General features: G+C 33.5%; 1 protein-coding gene across 1 annotated transcript in view; it reads right to left on the bottom strand.

Moving 5' to 3' along the window:
- The window catches only part of Cad87A (cadherin 87A), an 88634-nt gene extending 68112 nt beyond the window's left edge, over positions 1-20522 (bottom strand). The window contains exon 1 of the mRNA XM_088256654.1: positions 20058-20522. The gene's annotated coding sequence lies outside the window, so the exon portion shown is untranslated. The remainder of the gene's footprint in view (positions 1-20057) is intronic.
- Positions 20523-20723: the final 201 nt, after the last annotated feature.

Here is a 20723-nt window from a genome sequence, read left to right as displayed (position 1 = left end):
ATGTACATGAACATATTGTGAACCAGGAAATCGACATGGATCTTCCTCGAAAGACATCTAGAAGACCAAATAATTCATGGATGCTGCAGAAAGAAAATATGATTCGAAGGTGTGGCCTAGGTGACGTTGCCCATTACAGAAGGATCTGGAATCCGAAGACGAGGAGAGCTGACCTCAAAAGTCTACAAAGACGATAACTTGGGATGGAGTCAGGAAGAAACATATTTGAAGTTAATGTTAGTGGTGTTTTCAGAAAAGAGATTCATATTTTCGTGTGCTACTTTCACGAAGCTGCTAATTTTGCCTGGTCGAGGGTCCCTCATAAATAAAGCATTTATTAAAGATGGCTTCAACAATAGGCAGAGCTTTTTTGTTAAGCGCTCTAATATCTTCACTTTCTCGTCACTTTCACATTTAGTTTTTGTTATAAGTCAAATAATTGTTATTTATTCACCTTTTACGATTATTGATTAAAATCTGATGATCAAATATCCCCTGTATATCTGAAATGTCAAACTTGGGCGATACCTATGCTGAAAATAGCGAAAATTAATGGCACAATGACAGATTGAAGACGAAGATAGCGTTTTTTGAATGTTAAAAATAATCGTTAATAATAATCGTTAATAAGACCCAAGAAAAGATCATAAACATTTTGGAAGTATAGGATGAAAATGAGTAAAATTTAGCTTTGTCTGTTAACGAAGAAGGCAGCTGAATCTTAACGATATAATAATGCCGACGTGACTCGCTTACAAAGGCCGCAAAATTAGTATTTTGGTGCATTGGCCATATTCACTATTGGAAACGAGGAAGCCCGTGTTCCGTAGTCAAGGTTGGCATCGCAGACACTGCGATGATAAACGATTAGAGCAGTGATTTGCCAGAAGTAGTAGGTGGGTGAAAGAAGTCGGTTAAACGTATTTCGCAATCGGAGGTCACCATTATTCACAATCCATTTATTCAAATCACAGAGAATGTCACAAAGTGGGTACGTGAATGTGATAAATGCTCTATTAACGAAGATAAACGAGCTGATATCATTTCGCTCAATGGTCTTAGGCAATAAATAATAGCTTTTTGTAATTGATTTACAGTCTCAAAGACGATAATTGTATTAGCATGAATCACCAAAAATATAATTGCGACGAGACATGTATTAATACGTTATAAAATTGAAAAGTTAAAAAAAAGTATGCGCGATATTATAATGGGCGTCCGCACACTGGCGTTGGTTACGAGCACGTTAGTTTTGATTACTCCTTTACGGTTTTTAACGCACTTACGTCAGGCTGACGGTGACCGAAAACGTATTGTCGAAAGAAAATACCGAGGATACAATTTTATTTCAAATTTTTAAAATTCATAAAGTTGCTTTGTAAGAGAGATTTGTCAGGAAGCCTCGATGCTGTTTGATGAAAACTGATGGCGATGTTTGATTTGATATATATACATGTGTATATGTGTATATATATTTATATATATATATATATATATATATATATATATATATATATATATATATATATATATATATATATCTGTATATATATATATATATATATATATATATATATATATATATATATATATATATATATATATATATATATATATATATATATATATATATATATATATATATATATATATACTATATTGAAACGTGCAGAACGAACGAATGAGGGAAGAAGGGTAAAAAATATGAGGCGAATGTAGTTGGAAATAGGAGCAGATGAAGACCGAGGAAATTGGCATGATCAAATACTTGAAAGAGGTCAGGTAAAGAGTCGGAATAATAGGCGGGTATGTATAAGGAATATATGACAAAATATAAAGATACATGAATGTAGAAGAGGCAAGTATGATTGAAAAAAAGAGAGTAGTGTGACTATTTTCTCCGCACACCCTTGCAGAGAAACGGCGTGATGGTTTGTTAGTTTTAAATTCACGTTTCACTCATTTATTTTTGAAAACGACCGATAGTTGACATTTGTAGTAAGTACATACAAATAATAAAGTAAAGCGTTTTAGGTTAGAGAAAGCAAGTCATTCATTACAGTGAGAAATTTTATCTCGCGACAAAAGAAGGCATTGTCAAAATAATAACGTCTAAAAGAATCGTTTAAGTTTAAGAGAAATACGATGGTAATCGTACAAAGAAATCGTTCACCAAAATAATAACGTACGTCTTTTGTTGTTTCAAAATGGAAACTAATGCTAAAATATACTAAACTAAAGAAAATGGGATGCTTAAAGAATAACGATGAATTCGCCAATCATCTCATGGTGTCAATCCACGTTTGAGATATTAATAAATAATATTCAACAGAAAATATAATATTTTCTGGCGTTTCACATGTCACTCACTCCTTTCAAGAACGTCATAAATCAAAAAACTTGATTATTCAGGAAAACATTTTTAAAGTTTAAAAATATAATGCAATGTGTTAAAAATAAATATCAAGCCACTTACTGAACTTTTTACTGTGCAACAGATCTTTTTAAGTAAAACCTGATGATTTTTTCTCCATTTGAAAAATATTTAGTTTATTTAAAAAAATAATTAAACAATACCTTTTCTTCAAAATGCAAAAACAACACTTTCTGCCCTGTAGCGGGTAAATATTAAGTTAAAAATATGCCTCTTTTGCTGGGATATAGTACATTTTCTGGGCATTCCGAAAACATGCACAACTGAAAATTAACGATTTTTTATTTATGACGTTCTTGAAAGGAGTGAGCGATGTGTGTGTGATTATAATCCAGGATTCGGACCTCACATACTAATAAAAGATTTTCTGCTCAATAAAAACCTTCTCTTCATGTCACCAATAGATGTCTCTAGTGAAGTTCTAGTGATTCAAGAATAATGTTTCAAAATTGGTTCATATATATAGAACTTCCAAGAATTTGAGTAGTGTGGTTGTCAATAATGGGTAGAATTGGTGAATGTTACACGTGTGTAAAGTGATCACTTAAACTAGCCTATGACGGTCGTCAGCCCCGTAAATGACCAGACTTCCATATTCTTCTTCATCTTTGATAAGATATCAAAAAATAATAAGAAAATAATAAATTATAGGAAATCTTACATTTTTGACTTCTCAACAACGATGATGAAGAATATGGAAGTCTGGATATTTACACGCCTTACGACATGTCATAACCTGGTTAAGCGATCACTTTACACACGTGTAACATTCACCATTCAAAACATGATTGACAATCACTCTACTCAAATTTTGTAAGTCATATGATCTCATGACGTTCCGTGATTGAGTTCATAACAGCCATGTAAATTTAAAGATTTGGCGTTTAATTTGTAGAACTCCATTTTAATAATATATTAATATTATATTATTTATATTCAAAGCATTTACTTTGTGGTCAAACATTTTAATTGATATTAGTAATGTTAGTAAATAACCACTCACCGACTACTTCTGTCTACCGGTTTCGAGACGTACCCGTCTCTTCGTCAGGACATACACTACAATTTAACAATCATGCGAACAACACTACACCACACCCACTTAGTACTATTCACATACACTATCACTACACATGCAAAACATGCAGAGCGAGTTGTTAGTCCCACCATGCTTTTGGGAACTTTTGGGAAACCGGTAGACAGAAGTAGTCGGTGAGTGGTTATTTACTAACATTACTAATATCAATATTAATATTAAATCATTCACTGATTTTTGAGTCTACTAAGTGTTATTTTATCGTTAAAAAACACATAAAAAATAAATTTTGTAACAATTGTTTCGCCTAGTTATGGCATTTTAACAAAAAAAATAAAAATTATTTTTTTATAAAAATTCTAACATTTTTGTACAAATATATAAAAGTAAAAATGTCTTACCACAAAGTTAATGCTTTAAATATTAAATCTACTTAGAATACCTTGTCTTCATATACAATAATTAACGGACAAGTTAACTTCGTTTCGATCCGATATCGCCCACTCCTTTCAACAACGTCATATATCAAAAATCGACAATTTTCAGTTGTGCATGTTTTCGGAATGCCCAAAAAAAGTACTATATCCCAACAAAAGCGGCATATTTTTAACTTAATATTTACCCGGTACAGGGCAGAATGTGTTGTTTTTGCATTTTGAAGAAAAGGTATTGTTTAATTTTTTTTTTAAATATACTAAATATTTTTCAAGTGGAGAAAAAAAATTCAGGTTTTACCTTAAAAGATCCGCTGCACAGTAAAAAGATCAATAAGTGGCTTGATATTTATTTTTAATACATTTTATTATATTTTTAAACTTTAAAAACAATCTCCTGAAAAATCTTTTTTTTTATACGAGTATGACGTTGTTAAAAGGAGTGAGCGATATAGTCCCTTGTAAAACATGAGTTAGACGCCATAAGCTTGTATTATATAATACAATTAAATAAAAATCCAATATAATATAATCCTACATACCAAATTATTAACCAGATTTAATCGAAAGTTAACAGGGTATATATTTACGACTGGTTTCGGCTTGCGAGCGCTCGCCATAAGGTCACAAGTCACAAGATCACGAGGTCTCCCGTATCACGTCAAATTGCCGATTCTCTTCGGAGATATTTCGTCACGGATCTTGAATTCGTTTAATTAGAATGGATACTTTTTAACCCTTCGATGCCGCTGGAAGATCACGACTTGGCGAACGATCGACTATGGGAGTATGCCATCGCCAACATAGTAAGTAAGAACTGTATTCCGAAATTCGACGGATTAAAATAATTCACCAAGGATTCGAGCGATTTTACAGAAAATAAATTTTATGAATGGATATTTATTATGATAAATGATATTCGTTTGAAAATCAGAAAATACGGATCATTTCCATAAAAAATTAAGAAAATAAAATTTCGGTTTTAAATTTACCTTAGTGAGTGATAAAATATTGTTGACCTTATCAGTGATAAAATATTGCAAGTTAATAAGTATTTTTTTTTTAATTTAACGTCAATTATAATCTTAAATTCAATTATAATCTTAAGATATCAATAAATCCTTTTTTATTCGCACCACATTTACGAGTTGTTTTGAATTTCGAATATGCAGTTTTTAGTGTAACCGGTAGCGAGATCTATATAGATAAGGAATAATATAACACAAAGAGCTTGAAATACTCGAACCTTTCCCCTGTGGGTACATTTCCGAGACGTTACGTGACATTTATGCAACAATAATATTATGGATAGTTAGTCGTTATTTTTTTTCTTCATATTAATGATGCGTAAGATTGGAAAGAGTACATATTTAAGGCCAGATTTACATTGAGCCAGTAACTGACTTCAAAAACAAGACGAGTCAGTGTTGACTCGGTACTGCTATCATAGGAATACATTTTCATATCAGTACAATGCTGTCCCGTCAGTGCTGACTTCCATATTCCCGGTGTAAGCAGTGTAATAGCGTTTGTACACTACGCGGAATTTTACCATCCTGCAGTCCGGTTTTTTTTAAATAAAAGCGACTATGACAGTTTAGCGTGATCGAATTTACGCGCAACGTAATCACGCACCGATCAAGCGCACCAATCCGAAGAAAGACGGCCAAAAGCACAAGCCAATCATCCGTTTTATTATGCTAACCGGACTGCCGGACGGTAAAATTCCTGTATTACACGAGCGCCCTAAGTCAGTTATCGGCGCCAGTACTGATGTCAGTAACTGACTCAATGTTAATATTAATATTATTAACTAATATTTTTTTTGTAATTGGAGATAATCCAGATTTTGTGAACAAGTATTTGGACACACTCAAAATGTTGTAAATAAATTATCTGGTCAAATTATAAGCTTAAATAATAAAAATGAAAATGGTATTTTCTGGCGTTTCTTATGTGTGTGATTATAATCCAGGATTCGGACCTCACACACTAATATAAGAGTTTCTGCTTAATAAAAAAGCTTCTTTACATCTCACCAATAGATGTCTCTAGTGAAGTTCTAGTGATTCAAGAACAAGGTTTCTAAATTGGTTCACATATATAGAACTTCCAAGGATGTGAGTAGCGTGGTTGTCAATAATGGTAGAATTGGTGAATGTTACACGTGTGTAAAGTGATCACTTAAACCAGCCTATGACGGTCGTCAGCCCCGTAAATGTCCAGACTTCCATATTCTTCTTCATCTTTGATGAGATGTCAAAAAATAATTATTAACTAATATAACACCAATCATGACATACGGCATGGAAACAAGAGCTGATACCACGAGAACGAAAAGCCTTCTTAGAACCACCGAAATGAAGACTCTACGACCCATTGCAGGCCTAACACTTCGCGACAAAGTAAGAAACTCTGAAACAAGAAAAATCTGCGATGTTGTGGGATGGGGAAGAGTAAGAAGACGTTTCTGGAGAAATCGTGTGGGAAGAGCGAGTTCGGATCGAGTGATGAGAATAGCAGCAGACAGCAGCATAAGAGGTAACAGGCCCCCAGGAAGACCACCCAAACGATAGAGAGACAGCTTGTCTTACACCTCCCAGGAGCGGACCGGAGAAAAACACAATACACAGTCCTAACAAAAGAAGAAGAAGAATAACTAATATAAGTTCTGTCCAAGAACTAACATGGTTTACAGAACTTTCTTTTCTTTTCGCTATTTTCTGGAACCAATCTGAAAAACTGAAATAAGCGTCTGTGTAATCATCTAAACTTGTGAATATTCTTATATAAAACCAATCAATAATAGTTTACTCATACGCGTTTAAGCAACATGTAGGCACATATATATCTATTACAAAATCCTAACAGATGAAGAACGATACAAATGAATTTATGCATATACATATATAAAAAGGTATGTTAAATTGAATCAATAAAACGTTATGATGGATAATTATCAATCCACTCCCGTGTTATGGTTTAGACGCGGATAACTGCAGACAAATCGAAAACCGTGATACAAATTTGCGTTATCTGTTTGATAAATGAAGGCTACCGGGAGAGAGGGAGACAGAAGCACGTATTCTACACGTCTCCTTCTCGCGGCAAGCACGATAAATGTCTCTTGCATAATTTATATTCGAGTGTTGCACAAGCCTATCTCAGGGGGCATTGTTGCTGTTCTGGTGGCTACGCCTTGCGACTCGACGCCGCTTTCCCTCCGGGAGTCGAAATAGTAACAAACAATCTACATAGGTAGGAACTGTCTCGGCAAGGACACGGTAAGTAGGTACCGGGATAATAACACCGAGTCGAACAGTCATAAATTCGAGGATCGCGGGATGATAGCGTTCCGAATTTTTTCATTAACTGATTCGGTAGTCACTTTGTGGTAATATCAAAAATCGTCAATTTTCAGTTGTGCATGTTTTCAAATGCCCAGAAAATGTACTATATCCCAGCAATTGAGGCATATTTTTAACTTAACATATACCCGCTACAGGGCAGAAAGTGTTGTTTTTGCATTTTAAAGAAAAGGTAGTGTTTAATTTTTTTTAAATTTACTAAATACTTCCAATCCATTTTTAATTGAAGTTTTACTTAGTAAATACCACTATTTCTTAAAATCTATTGTAACACGTGTTTCGACGCATTCCGCATCATGTTCAGTGTTTGAAAAAGAATGCGGAATGCATCGTTAATTATGCAGTTTAAGAAATAGTGGTATTTACCAAGTAAAACTTAATTTAAAAAAAATGGAATTTTTGTTAAAGCTGCCAATTGGCGGGAGTAATAAATAGGTACATACATACCCACGCGAACCACAATGTACATATAAAAAAAACTTTATTTAGATAAATAAATTTAAAAAAATCGAATTCATTTCATTCCTTCTAACATATTACAAAATATTGCAATACTAACTAACCATCACGCCGTTTCTCCGCAGGGGTAGGCAGAGAGAATAGAAAGCCACACCGATCTGTCTTTGCAAGTCTCCACATTCATGCATCTCCTCATACATACCCGCTGATTATTCCGACTCCTGACCTGACCAATTTAAAATATCTGAAATTCTTGATTATGCCGAGATTTTCTCGGTCTTCCTCTGCTTCTACTTTTAACTACATTCGCTTCATTAATTTGAAATACTCGTATATCTAATAAACTCTCGGGCAAAGGTTTCGTGGTTGATCGTGCGTTGATGTCTTTTTCCCCTAGAGAAATAAAACACCCAACATTTTTTATGCAACCTTCTAGACATTGATGTTATCCTAATCTTTTTTTACCTTTGCTTCTTCAATACCTTGAAAGAAAATCTTTTTTTCTTTATTTTTTTAAATCTTTTGCATTTTACAATATTTGGTTTCGAGACGGGTATGTCTCGAAACCGGTAGACATAAAAATCTCGGTGAGTGGTTATATACTAATATTACTAATATTTTTGTAAAAAATAAATAAGTAAAAATGACTAACCATAAAGTAAATGCTTTGAATATAAATAATATTGAGAATAATGTAAATGTATTTATGTAACTGCTCTGTAAAATTTCAAAATAAAATAAAATAAAAATAAAGATTAAATTAAATTGTAATTATTTTTATATATTTTAAATATCGTTTACTTATTAGTCTAGAACATTTTTTTCCTGTCCGATGTAATTTATTTACTGAACGATGCAATTTATTTTCACTAGCGCAGCAGCTCATAAAATGAGTTTACTGGGTTATTCATTTAAAAATCGATAATAAAATTGAACCATGCTTCTTACGCCTCTCGTGATAGGCATATTAAGCAATCATGTATGTGTGAAGAGTATTAGTAAACACATTACGAATAGGGTCAATAAAATATTCAACAGGTTAAAAAACGTTATAAAAAACAAACACGAAACACATTGTACCGTTTATAAAAGTTGACTGATGTGTTTTTATCAGTCCAGTGTTGCTCACTGAATACGTAATATCCCTATATTAATATAAAGTACCTACTTACGTGTACACTGACGTGGTATGTATGTATTTATCATACATTTAACAGGCAATAATATTACCTATATGGATTGCTTTCTGCTTCCCAAAGACTCTAATTGTTATTTTATACTATCGAACATCGATTGTCACACCGCCAAGTTTTACTGTCCACAATAAAAAAAAAATATTTATTAACTTTAAAAGACAAATTTTCCAAGGCCATTACTATTTTTCAAGTCTTTTTTAAACCTTGTCCGCACCCAGTGGTGCATAGGGCACTGCATCGTAATGACGTCAGTGTTGTCTTGATCGTTACTTACATGAAGGCTAGGTAGTCAATCACGCGATTCCATGGTAATATTTAATAAACATGAGGGGGAAAAATCACTAATATTTATTTGAAACCCCCTTGGGAATCGAAACTGGGGCCTACGGTAGCTAATCACGTTAACCACTACGCTATATACATATAGTATAACAAAATAACTAAGTTACTTACAACTATTGGATATATCTTGTTACAAGTAAATTATCGTTTCAGAGTCGATCGGTTTCAGAGCAAAGAGGTTCTTCTTAAAGACTTCCTACAATAATATTTAGCGCTTCAAATATCGATTACTCAAAAAAAGTATCGTTTAGAAATGTAGATTTCTATCGCATATTATTGTTAAGAATGTTGGTACGAGAGTATTCCGTGCGACCCGAGAATAGCGAGCGGTTAGCCTATAAAATTAGCCGGTAACCCGAGATTTTAGTTACCGTACGCGGAGGTCAGTAACACCGTCGCGGGTACCTGCCCAGTACCTACCTAGAGGTACCTGCCTGCCTTGTAATCATCAGCCGATTGGACATAGAAGGACGCCTATCTACGCTTGTTTGCAATATATTGGCAATGTCATAGATAAAATAGAAAGAGCGGTAGACCTATCAGGGGTGCCAATCTCATGAGTTTCAATCCTAGAAGCCATCCACCGCTCGTGCAGCCAGGAGTACTGTCCGTTCATATTTATTTTGCCTCCGATTTATATTTAGTTAGCCAACATAACAACTAAAGGTAATATAACTGTAGATTCACTGTAGGAACTTGAACATTACTTCTGTCGATTTCTTTCAAATTATTTTTTATGGCAATTTCTAATGGGATTTTGAATCCATATTGCTAGGATGCCAGGAAGTGATCGAGTTTTTCAAAACGATTTTTTTGCCTAATATAAGCAAAGTTAAAGTAATCTACCCTACGAATTACAATATTAACTTCAGACGCGTAGTAATGGTAAACCTACTACTATTACTACTACTACTTTGACGCTATTTCCCCGCAAAGGTAGTCAGAGAGGATGAAACGCCACTTTTCTGTCCTGACATACACTCCTCGCCTCCTTCTCATCCATACATCTAGTCTCTCCGATTACCTCCGATTAGTGGTAAACCTTTCACACACAATTTGACTATCAGCGTCCATTTTATTTCAAGAAATAAAAAAATCTAACAATTATTATATAAAAAAAAACGAAAATATTGTGTACAGTGTAAAAGTGTACAGTACAGCAAAATAATTATATCTAGTAATAAAATTAGATGTATGCTATGATACCATTAGAGCCATAGCACGGTGGTACAGTCCCCAATAATCACCGAGTGGAAGAGAACACGCAGACTTAACTTGCTGTCTTATTCTCATATATGTCATGTATATGAATAAATTTCTTTCATTTTAGATAAATCCTAGAGGCAAGCCCACTTCAACTCAAGGTTTAGAATAAAAGAAATAAATATATTACGAAATTTCTAGAAGTGAATATGTCTTTGTTGTAATTTACCGACATATTATGTCAGTATGGAAGTTCGCTTGTACTTGGGAAGTATATTTGTATGTTTCTTACTACAGTATTAGTACACTATCCATCAATTCTTTAGTAATTCTAGCAACGGGACTTATAATGGGAGAACAGGGTTTACTTTGAAATCGGCCTTTGTAAATAAAATCAATGTATCATTTAACGTGTTAAGAAGTAGTGTAGTACATACTAGCAGTTGAACTCGCATTCAACTAAAGGTGAAAGAAGACTTCTCGGAACACTATGCGTCTAATACCCAATTGTATGGCGTAAATGGAGCTGAGTGCGTTGGCATTTTAATTTTTGATCGAATATACCATGTGCTACGATTATACAAGTTAACAGTAGATATTCTTACGTTTTTGTGGAAGATGCTAAAACAAGACTAATGTTTTTCTATGCGATTCCTAGTGTTTTTATATGTGAATAGTATGTGGAATGTAATTAATTGACTTTAGTTAAAAGGATCACTATATTTGAGTTTTAGTAGAATGTAGTCCTCACATTGAAAGGTGGTTTGAAACATCTTCTTCTTATCCTTATCCGCACCCAATGGTGCATAGGGCACTGCATCGTAGGGAAGCAGTGTTATCTTGATCGTAAATTGCATGAAGGCAAGGTGATCAGCCCTGCGCTTCTTGTACCAGTCCAGGGTGATATTAAATAAATATGAGAGTGAAAATCGGCCATATTTATTCTTACCCCCCCTGGGAATCGAACCCGGGTCCTCCAGAACGGTAGCCGAGCGTGCTGACCATTACACTATAGTAAAATATTTATAGTGATTTTAAAACAAAGTTACATTTTAATTATGTAAGGTTAGGTAGTAAGTTAGTTTTATGGGATAAATTAAACCCAGATTGGAAATATCAAACATTGACCCATAGCTTAGAAATGTTTACCCTACATATTAAATTACCCTTAGCGGAATTCTGACGTAAGAATTCACGCTAAGATTATTCAAAAAATGTTTCTTAATCTACTGTTATTATGCGATCTTATTGTTTCGCTTTCTTCTCGATAATGAGTAAAACAATTGTACCGTAGATTAAGTTACGTAAAGTTAATCCACGAATGGAAATAAATCTGTGTACGGATCTCTTCACGCTCAGATAACACGCCTCCATGATGACAGTTTCTGATTTTATCTTTTTCAATTAATGGATTTCTGATACAGTTATAGTATTTATAGTATTTTCAGTAACCAACGAATAATGTAATTTTCATTAATTGATTCTGCGGTTATTTTGTAGCAATTCCAGCCCATTTTCAATTTTGGTTTTTACTTTTAATGTATTATTTATTATTTAACTATATTGCGACACATCGCTCACTCCTTTCAAGAACGTCATAAATAAAAAAACTCGATTTTTCAGGAGAACGTTTTTAAAGTTTAAAAATACAATACAATGTATTAAAAATAAATATCAAGTGATTATGTATTAAAAATAAATATCGAGTGATTTTTTTCACTGTAATATTTATTCAATATTACCCTGGACTGGTACTTGAAGCGGAGGGCTGATCACCTTTCCTTCATGTGTAAACGATCAAGATAACACTGCGTTTATATGACGCAGTGCCCTATGCACCATTGGGGTGCCGATAAGGGTTTTATTATTATTATTATTTATTAATTATAATGTCTACGGGTTTCGAAGCTAACCGCTTCTTTATCAAGACTGATTAATCAGTCTTGATAAAGAAACCGGTATACATTATAATCGAGTTATAATAAAATATTTATAGTGATTTTACAACAAAGTTACATTTTAATTATAAAATGGAAAATCACAAAGTTAGTGCTTCAAATATAAATTATACTAACTAACGATCACGATGTTTCTTCTTAGAGGTAGGCAGAGAGAATAGAATGCCATACCAATCTGTCTTTGAAGACAATCTTTACCTCTTCCACATTCATGCATCTCCTCATACATGCGCGTCGATTATTCCGACTCCAGACCTAACCGCTTTCAAGTATTTGACATACTTGATCATCCCAAGTTTTCCTTAATCTTCCTTTGCTTCTATTACCAACCACATAACTAACTAACTAACCATCACGCTGCTTCCGCAGGGGTAAGCAGAGAGAATAGAACGTCACACCTATATTTTTTTTGCAGACATTCTCCTCTTCCACAATCATACATCTTCTTATACATCCACGACGATTATTTCAACTCCTGACCTGACTGCTTTAAGTATTTGACATACTTCATCATGCCAAGTTTTCCTATGCTCCAATTTCCAACCAAATTCGCCTCATAAATTTGTTTTACCGTTTTATACTCACACATTCGTTCAGTCCAAACCAACACTTTCTTAATTTTATCGATAATACTTATGTCAGTCAGCCTTGCATTCTTTCCTCATTTCACCATTCGATCATCTATCATACATATTTTTGCCGCACGGTCATCTGAGAGATCGCATTGCGACTGTATTCAGTCTACTTTCATCTTTATTTTGCCAACTCCATACTTCACTTCCATACATTAAGGTTGGTACCAGGACTGGAAGATGCATGATGCATGAATGTGGATGAGGCGAAGATTGTTTGCAAAGACACATTAGTGGGCGTTCTAGCCTCTCTGCCTACCCCTGCGGAGAAGCACCGTGACGGTTAGTTAGTTAGTTAGTTTTTTTTTATTCATTTAATATATTTACATTTTTATTTATAACATAATACATTTGAATCATTTATAGATATGGAGAACTTTTATATTTCGATTCGCTGTGCCTCTCCATAAAAGAGTCTGTGCTCTTGTGCTTGGAAAGGGACTTACACTCGTGGTTTAATGTTATATAATAAAAGATATAATAGTTTTTTTATATATATTTTTTTAAAGATTTAAATGTATAGAGCTTTAATTTTTTTCTTAAGGATTTTTATATCATCTATTTTTTTATTTCTTTAGGGAGTTAATTGAAATGTTTGATTGCCAAATATTTGAAGTTTTGCTGAAATTGCTTGGTGTTGCATTTCGGAGTAGAAAAATCGTTTGAGAATCTTGATAATAAATTTTTTGTTAAATTTAAATAGTTGTCACCCTTTAGTATTTGAAAAACTGCATAAATGATTTCTATAACGAGAATAAAAGTATGTAGGGTGTGTTTGATCCGACATTTCTCTCGAGCGAGAATGTGCTATTGGATGATGTAAGACCAATTTTATCGGAATTGCTTATGGAGTTCAGAATGCCAGGCGTAACATTTTCTTCGTTTCCGCCAACAATTAATGGCTATAGATGTGCCTAATGGATACAAGTTTTTTTTTTAATGGAAATAATCCAGATTTGTGAAAAAGTATTTGGACACACTTAAAATGTTGTAAAGTTATTTTTTCGGTTAAGGCTGAGATACGAACGCGATCGGACGCGCCAGAGGCTAGACGTGTCTCCACGCTAAATTTTTTTAAAGAACATGTATGGGAATTTTACTTTTTTTAGAATATGTATTGAAAAAATATTTTAATATATTTTTAAACGTTTCAATAACTCCTTCCTTTTCAAAACCATATATTTATTTTGAAGAAAAACTACAATTATTTCAATACAAAAACGGTGCTTTAAGCAAAAAATATGTATTGAAAATATATTCTAATATATTTTTAAACCTTTCAATAACTATTTCCTTTTCAAAACCATATATTTATTTTGAAGAAAAACTACAATTATTTCAATACGAAAACGGTGCTTTAAGCAAAAAATATGTATTGAAAAAATATTCTAATATATTTTTAAACCTTTCAATAACTCTTTCCTTTTCAAAACCATATATTTATTTTTAAGAAAAACTACAATTACTTCAATACAAAAACAGTGCTTTAAGCAAAAAATCAATTACGTTAAATGTTATCTGGGTTTAAAAAAAAATAGATTGGTTAAGATTATTTAAAATTATCGATTATCCGTTTTTGGACTTGATCACGGAACGGACTATGGACGCTATCACAAATACAACGTTTTTGCATCATTTTGGGAGATTTAAAATCAATATCAATATTATTGTGAAATGTCACCAATTCGATTTAGTTGCTGAAGCCAAATGCTCTAATTAATGTCGTAACGCCTTGACCTTACCCGGGTTACCTTCAACTGATTATACGAGTACCTACAAACAGTATTATAGCCATTTTAAATTTACGAGTGGCGTTACATTTAGGCAAATAAATTTTGTTATTCTACCATATTGCAGGAACCATAGTTTAGAGACTAGAAGGAATTTGTATTTGATAACGCATTTTTATAGATTGTTGCGCGATAAGATCGATAATCCGGAAATTATCCGGAGCATTGGTTTATATGTTCCCGATAGTTACCTAAGACAACGTTGGCATAGATTATTTCACATTCCTATTTACAGGATCAACCTACCGATGGTTATGCCTGTAGGAAGAGCTACCGCTATGCTGGACAATATCACACCGGATATTGATCTGTTCCATGTTTCTGGGAGGGTATTCCGAAGCGGGATTCTTCTACATCTTTAACAACAGTGTTCTTGCTTACTTTCAAAATTTACTTTTAATGTATACGCGTTAAATATTAGTTTGTAATGTACTTATATGTTAATTTTTTTAAATAAATTGAATCGAACCATATTGGTACTCTAGTATAATTACCGGAGATGGCTTTCGAAGGATTTTACAAAGCAATTAATTTTTATGTAGCTTGAAAATCTGAAACAGTAAGAGGTACCAATAAGTGATAGGTTTGTATTGTTTAAAGATACGTATGACTTTCACTTATCTAGCAGTTGACCTTCAGCAGTAAGATCCGATACAGCCTGAACAATATAATCCAAACATGGGAACGTGGACTTTTTAAAATTAATTTTGAAGCTCCAAACAAATTTATTGAGTAATGAAATCTTTATGTCCAGTCTAGGCTAAAAAGTTTTTTTTTGGTTAGTACATATTAGGATCCTTATTTTATTCATAAATATTTTATCACCGTGCTACTCGTATGCGTAGGCCTAGCGACCCGTAGTTTAAAAAACAGGAAGCAAGTTGTGTTGAGAGTGAACTCGAAACGAAAAAAATATTTTATCTTACCTTATCTACTCCCTTTGCCTTCCCCGGTTTCATCAATTTACAGTATAACATGTACAATATACCGTATATAATTTCCAGTAAACAACAATTATAATTTTGAATAATTCATATACTTAGTGCTATTTTCGTAAAATACTTTCTCAAGGGTGCTTCACTGTGATCAAATTGGGGAAAATAAAATTATGGACATGATTTAGCAAATACGCATTTAGTTAGGTTAGGTTAGAAAAATCTATACATACAGTTGTTATGTTATTATAACATATGAGAACTTGTAATGCTTTATATAATAAAAATAATAAAACCCTTATCCGCACCCCAATGGTGCATAGGGCACTGCGTCATATAAACGCAGTGTTATCTTGATCGTTTACATATGAAGGAAAGGTGATCAGCCCTCCGCTTCAGGTACCAGTCCAGGGTAGTATTGAATAAATATTACAGTGAAAAAATCACTTATATTTATTTTACCCCCCTTGGGAATCGAACCCGGGACCACTAGAACGGTAGCCGAGCGTGCTGACCATTACACTACGGAGGCGGACTGTTTTATACAACTTGTAAAATTAGGTTGGGTTGGGTAGGTTATAAAAAAACTATATAGTTGTTATGTTATTATAACATACAAGAACTTGTAATGTTTTATACAACTTGTAAAATTAGGTTGGGTTGGGTAGGTTATAAAAAAACTATATAGTTGTTATGTTATTATAACAAATAAGAACTTGTAATGTTTTATACAACTTGTAAAATTAGGTTGGGTTGGGTAGGTTGTAAAAAAACTATATAGTTGTTATGTTATTATAACATATAAGAACTTGTAATGTTTTATACAACTTGTAAAATTAGGTTGGGTTAGGTAGGTTATAAAAAAAACTATGTATTTGTTATGTTATTTAAAAAAATTAAACATGTTTAGTTAGTTACACCTGCATAAAAATCTCCAATAAAGTGTGAATTATTTTGGGTCGTCCAATAAGAAGAAGAGAAGGTAGTCTATATTTAGTGTGTAAAATGAATTAACGACTCGACAAGAGAACACTACTAACACAGATCGACGTACCGATTCCGATATTCGTACAGTTTGGAGAATGCGGTTTAATAATATACACATTATGTTGGCATGTGGGCACACGAAACGCTGCCTTTAGAACTGGTTTTATTGGGAATGCACATGACGAATTGTGCCACTGGGGATAGCTAGCGACACAGCCTCGAGCCTCCAGCACCGCACCGGGGAGAATGGTGACACACGGGGATTTAATTCGAATCATATTAAATGGCACTATTCCATGATGTGGTATTTTTTTCCACACCATAGAATAGTATCATAGAATCCAGATTTTGTTAACAAGTATTTGGACACACTCAAAATGTTGTGAATAAATTATCTGGTCAAATAAGCTTAAATAAAAAAATGATATTTTCTGGCGTTTCTCGTGTGTGTGATTATTATCCAGGATTCGGACCTCACATACTAATAAAAGAGTTTCTGCTCAATAAACAGCTTTTTTGCATCTCACTAATAGATGTCTCTAGTGAAGTTCTCGTGATTCAAGAACAATTTTTCAAAACTGGTTCATATATAAGTATGGAACTTCCAAGAATTTGAGTAGTGTGGTTGTCAATAATGTGTAGAATTGGTGAATGTTACACGTGTGTAAAGTGATCACTTAAACCAGCGTATGACGGTCGTCAGCCCCGTAAATGCCCAGGCTTCCATATTCTTCTTCATCTTTGATGAGATGTCAAAAAATAATATGAAAATAACTCCTGTAATTGGAGATAATCCAGATTTTGTAAACAAGTATTTGGACACACTCAAAATGTTGTGAAGAATAAAAAGTGTTAGGTCGAATGTTGCGTGATCTCACCGGCTAACTGCCTTACTAGCATCCAATTAAGCTTGGAAAAACGGTATACATACACGCTTGATCATCAAATTTCAAAGGTCTCCATACCATAGAGTTATTAAGCTATTTTCTCGAATCGTGTATTTATTTAATTACACCATTCTGCAATATATTTATGGTATGTTTGGCAGTGGCAGACCTTGATCGATCAGAGTTTGGAAGATTTTGATCGTAGGTAACTTCGTTGCGTTCAGATTCGAAACCATTTTTCGTTAGCTGATCAGTCAGTCAATGGATCATGTAAATTATGTGATCATGGGCGTGACCAATCAGCCGATGACAAGCGGAGACAGTCAACGTGCAATTTGTAATAATAATAATAATAAAGGAGGCTAATCCCTCTTAAAAGTTCACATCGATCCAACTTAGAGGAGTGTGATAAAATCACGCAAAAAGAAAAATGGCTTTTAAAACTAAATACATTGCTAACAAATACTACGAATAAACGCCATTATATTCATTAATGTTATGACAGACTTGTTGGGTACCTTGGCAGTAATTCTTAAAATCCAACTGCAAATCAAACGACATCCTGACATCCGGTGTTGGATGGAATAGAGAAGGGGTGTGAGTAATAACGAAAACTGATTTTTATTAAATTTTTTTTTGGTTACGCAAACTTATACGTATTACATTTGATCAATTTATTGCATATTGTTGATTAAACTTGATACGTAAAAAAATATCTATTTGAAGAATATCACAGCACGCATCTCACTTTTGGTATATAGTACTTTGTTTTTCTCGTTTCTACTACTGCAACTAATTGTAAGATATAAGTGATCATTCAATTCTTAATATCGATGTATAATAACTTATTGAAAAAAAGTTTTTTTTTTGCCAAAATGGCCAAAATGTGTCTGATACATTTATAAATCATGACGTCAGATCCGACGAATCCGGTATTTCTCGCCAGAGTACCGAAAGACGATATATCAGATTTTGGTAGGCAAAAGGTTGAAAATATAAAAAAAAGTCATAGTGGCGCTTGCGTCTCAGTGCCATCTAGATTATCACCAAATTAGGTACTGTGTTTATTTTAATTTTAAACGTGGAACATTTCATAAAAAGTTCTAATTATTTTCGAACAAATTTTTAAACAAAGCGTACCTACTTATCATTTAAAACTAATTAAAAAAGAAAGAAAAATTGTCGTGAATCAGGGGTGACGTTTGCGTAATTTACAATGAAGGTTGTCACCGAATAAACCGAATGCAGTGGTCTATGCATCGCGGATAAGCAGAAGACGTTACACGTCGTAGGTATCCCCGCGAACAATAAATACCTATCTCTAGTTAACGAATTAATTGACACGTTTGTTCGAGTGACCTTTCATTTTAATGCTAAGTAAGGAGGTCGCTCTGTTTTGATGCCATTTTAGATTCGGTTTAAATTACGGTTATTGCCTTAAATACCTTCTGCCTTAAGGCAATTAAAGGTTTTAATGCATACAATTAATAAACAAATAGAATGCTGTACTCTCGATTATCCGGTGTTTAATTGCGGATCAACCGGGGCACTGGGGCATTTTGTTTTATTGATAAACGATCAATTTTGTAGTACGAATAAAATATTAAAAACAGATCATTGAGACGATCTTTGTAGCTAGGTGTTATCGATCTATTCCTCTTCAATCCATTATCCGTAGTCAGTGGTGCATAGGGCACTGCGTCAGATCAACGGAATATCCCTTTTATAGTCAATTATACAATATACAGGCAAGGTCCTAAGCTTAGGTTACAAGTTCAGCGTAATATTAAATAAATATTAGAGGAAAACGTTATTTCTTCTGGTTCCTATCCGCGTTCAAATGGTGCAAAGGGCGCCAAATCGAATCGGTGATATTTTGACTCGATCGTGATTATATTAATGCAGGGTGCACTTAAAATGCGTACATGGATATAAAGGTGGAGATGACGTAAGTGAAGGAAATTTAGGAGGAATAATGCTTACTATAAGAGTAGAAATGAGAAGTACCATTGGTAGGGCACTCAGGGTTGCATACCGGTACTCGCAATAGCTTGTGTACCCACCTGAGTTAATTCACGTCCTTCCAAGGCCGTCGAAAATGATAAGTATTGATGAAACAGCTCACATTGCATTGAATGCAATCGAATAATTCTTAAAGTTACCACGGATTTTTTGTATTGTAATATTCAACAATAAAATAACGTAGGTACATAGGCAGTAAATAATGTTCAATAGTGTAATATATAAACTCATAGTAACCTTTCAAAAATATATTAAAAAGGTCAAGGAAACTTCAAAACAATGTGTGCAATATATTATACTATTTAAAAAAAAACAATGAGGCAAAGTATGGATTACACAAATATATACATTTTTATATTTAAATTTTAACTTACAGCTGGTTATCCCGACAAAATCGATGAGAATTGTATGCAATCCCATGCACCTGAGGAATTATTTTTTAACTGACTTATAAAACACAAACTATCGATTATCACTTATTGTTTTATATTGGTAAATATAACATTTTCTGTATCAGATATACAAGTAATTACCAATAACAACGTCACCTTTTTACAAAGAATGTCAAAAAGCAATTCAAATACCGTTATCCATAACACTGACTCGATAGATCAAGAGCAATTACTATTGACTAAAGATCTAGTATCTAGTAAACTGAAGATTTATCCTAGATATTTTTTTTATTATTTTGACACAATAAAGTAATACATGATTTGAAGTATTCACAAATAGATTATTCACAGAAGGCGGCACACGGTACACGAACCCGGATGACAAGACACAGAACACAGAGCAACACGCCTGCGGCGGCCGCACCGCTCCTTGCACTTTGGAGAAACAAGAAACGGCGAGATGAAGAAACTTGTACGAACGAAAAGTTTATTGAAATGCCGCGGTTTAAAAACCAGGTGCTAGAACTACGGATTGTTTGTGACAGCTAATTGAAGCGTTTACAGCCTGTCAAAAAAGGAAATATCGTAAAATTTGGAAACTACAATTATTTTTTACAATAGCAGCACCAAATTATGTCAATTGAAAAA

This window comes from Brachycentrus maculatus, unplaced genomic scaffold, assembly GCF_059751285.1.
Source record: "Brachycentrus maculatus isolate JH-2025_06_01 unplaced genomic scaffold, ASM5975128v1 h1tg000065l, whole genome shotgun sequence".
NCBI lineage: Eukaryota > Metazoa > Arthropoda > Insecta > Trichoptera > Brachycentridae > Brachycentrus > Brachycentrus maculatus.
The sequence above is the reverse complement of the archived record's forward strand: the minus strand, read 5'-3'. Positions and strand labels throughout refer to the sequence as shown.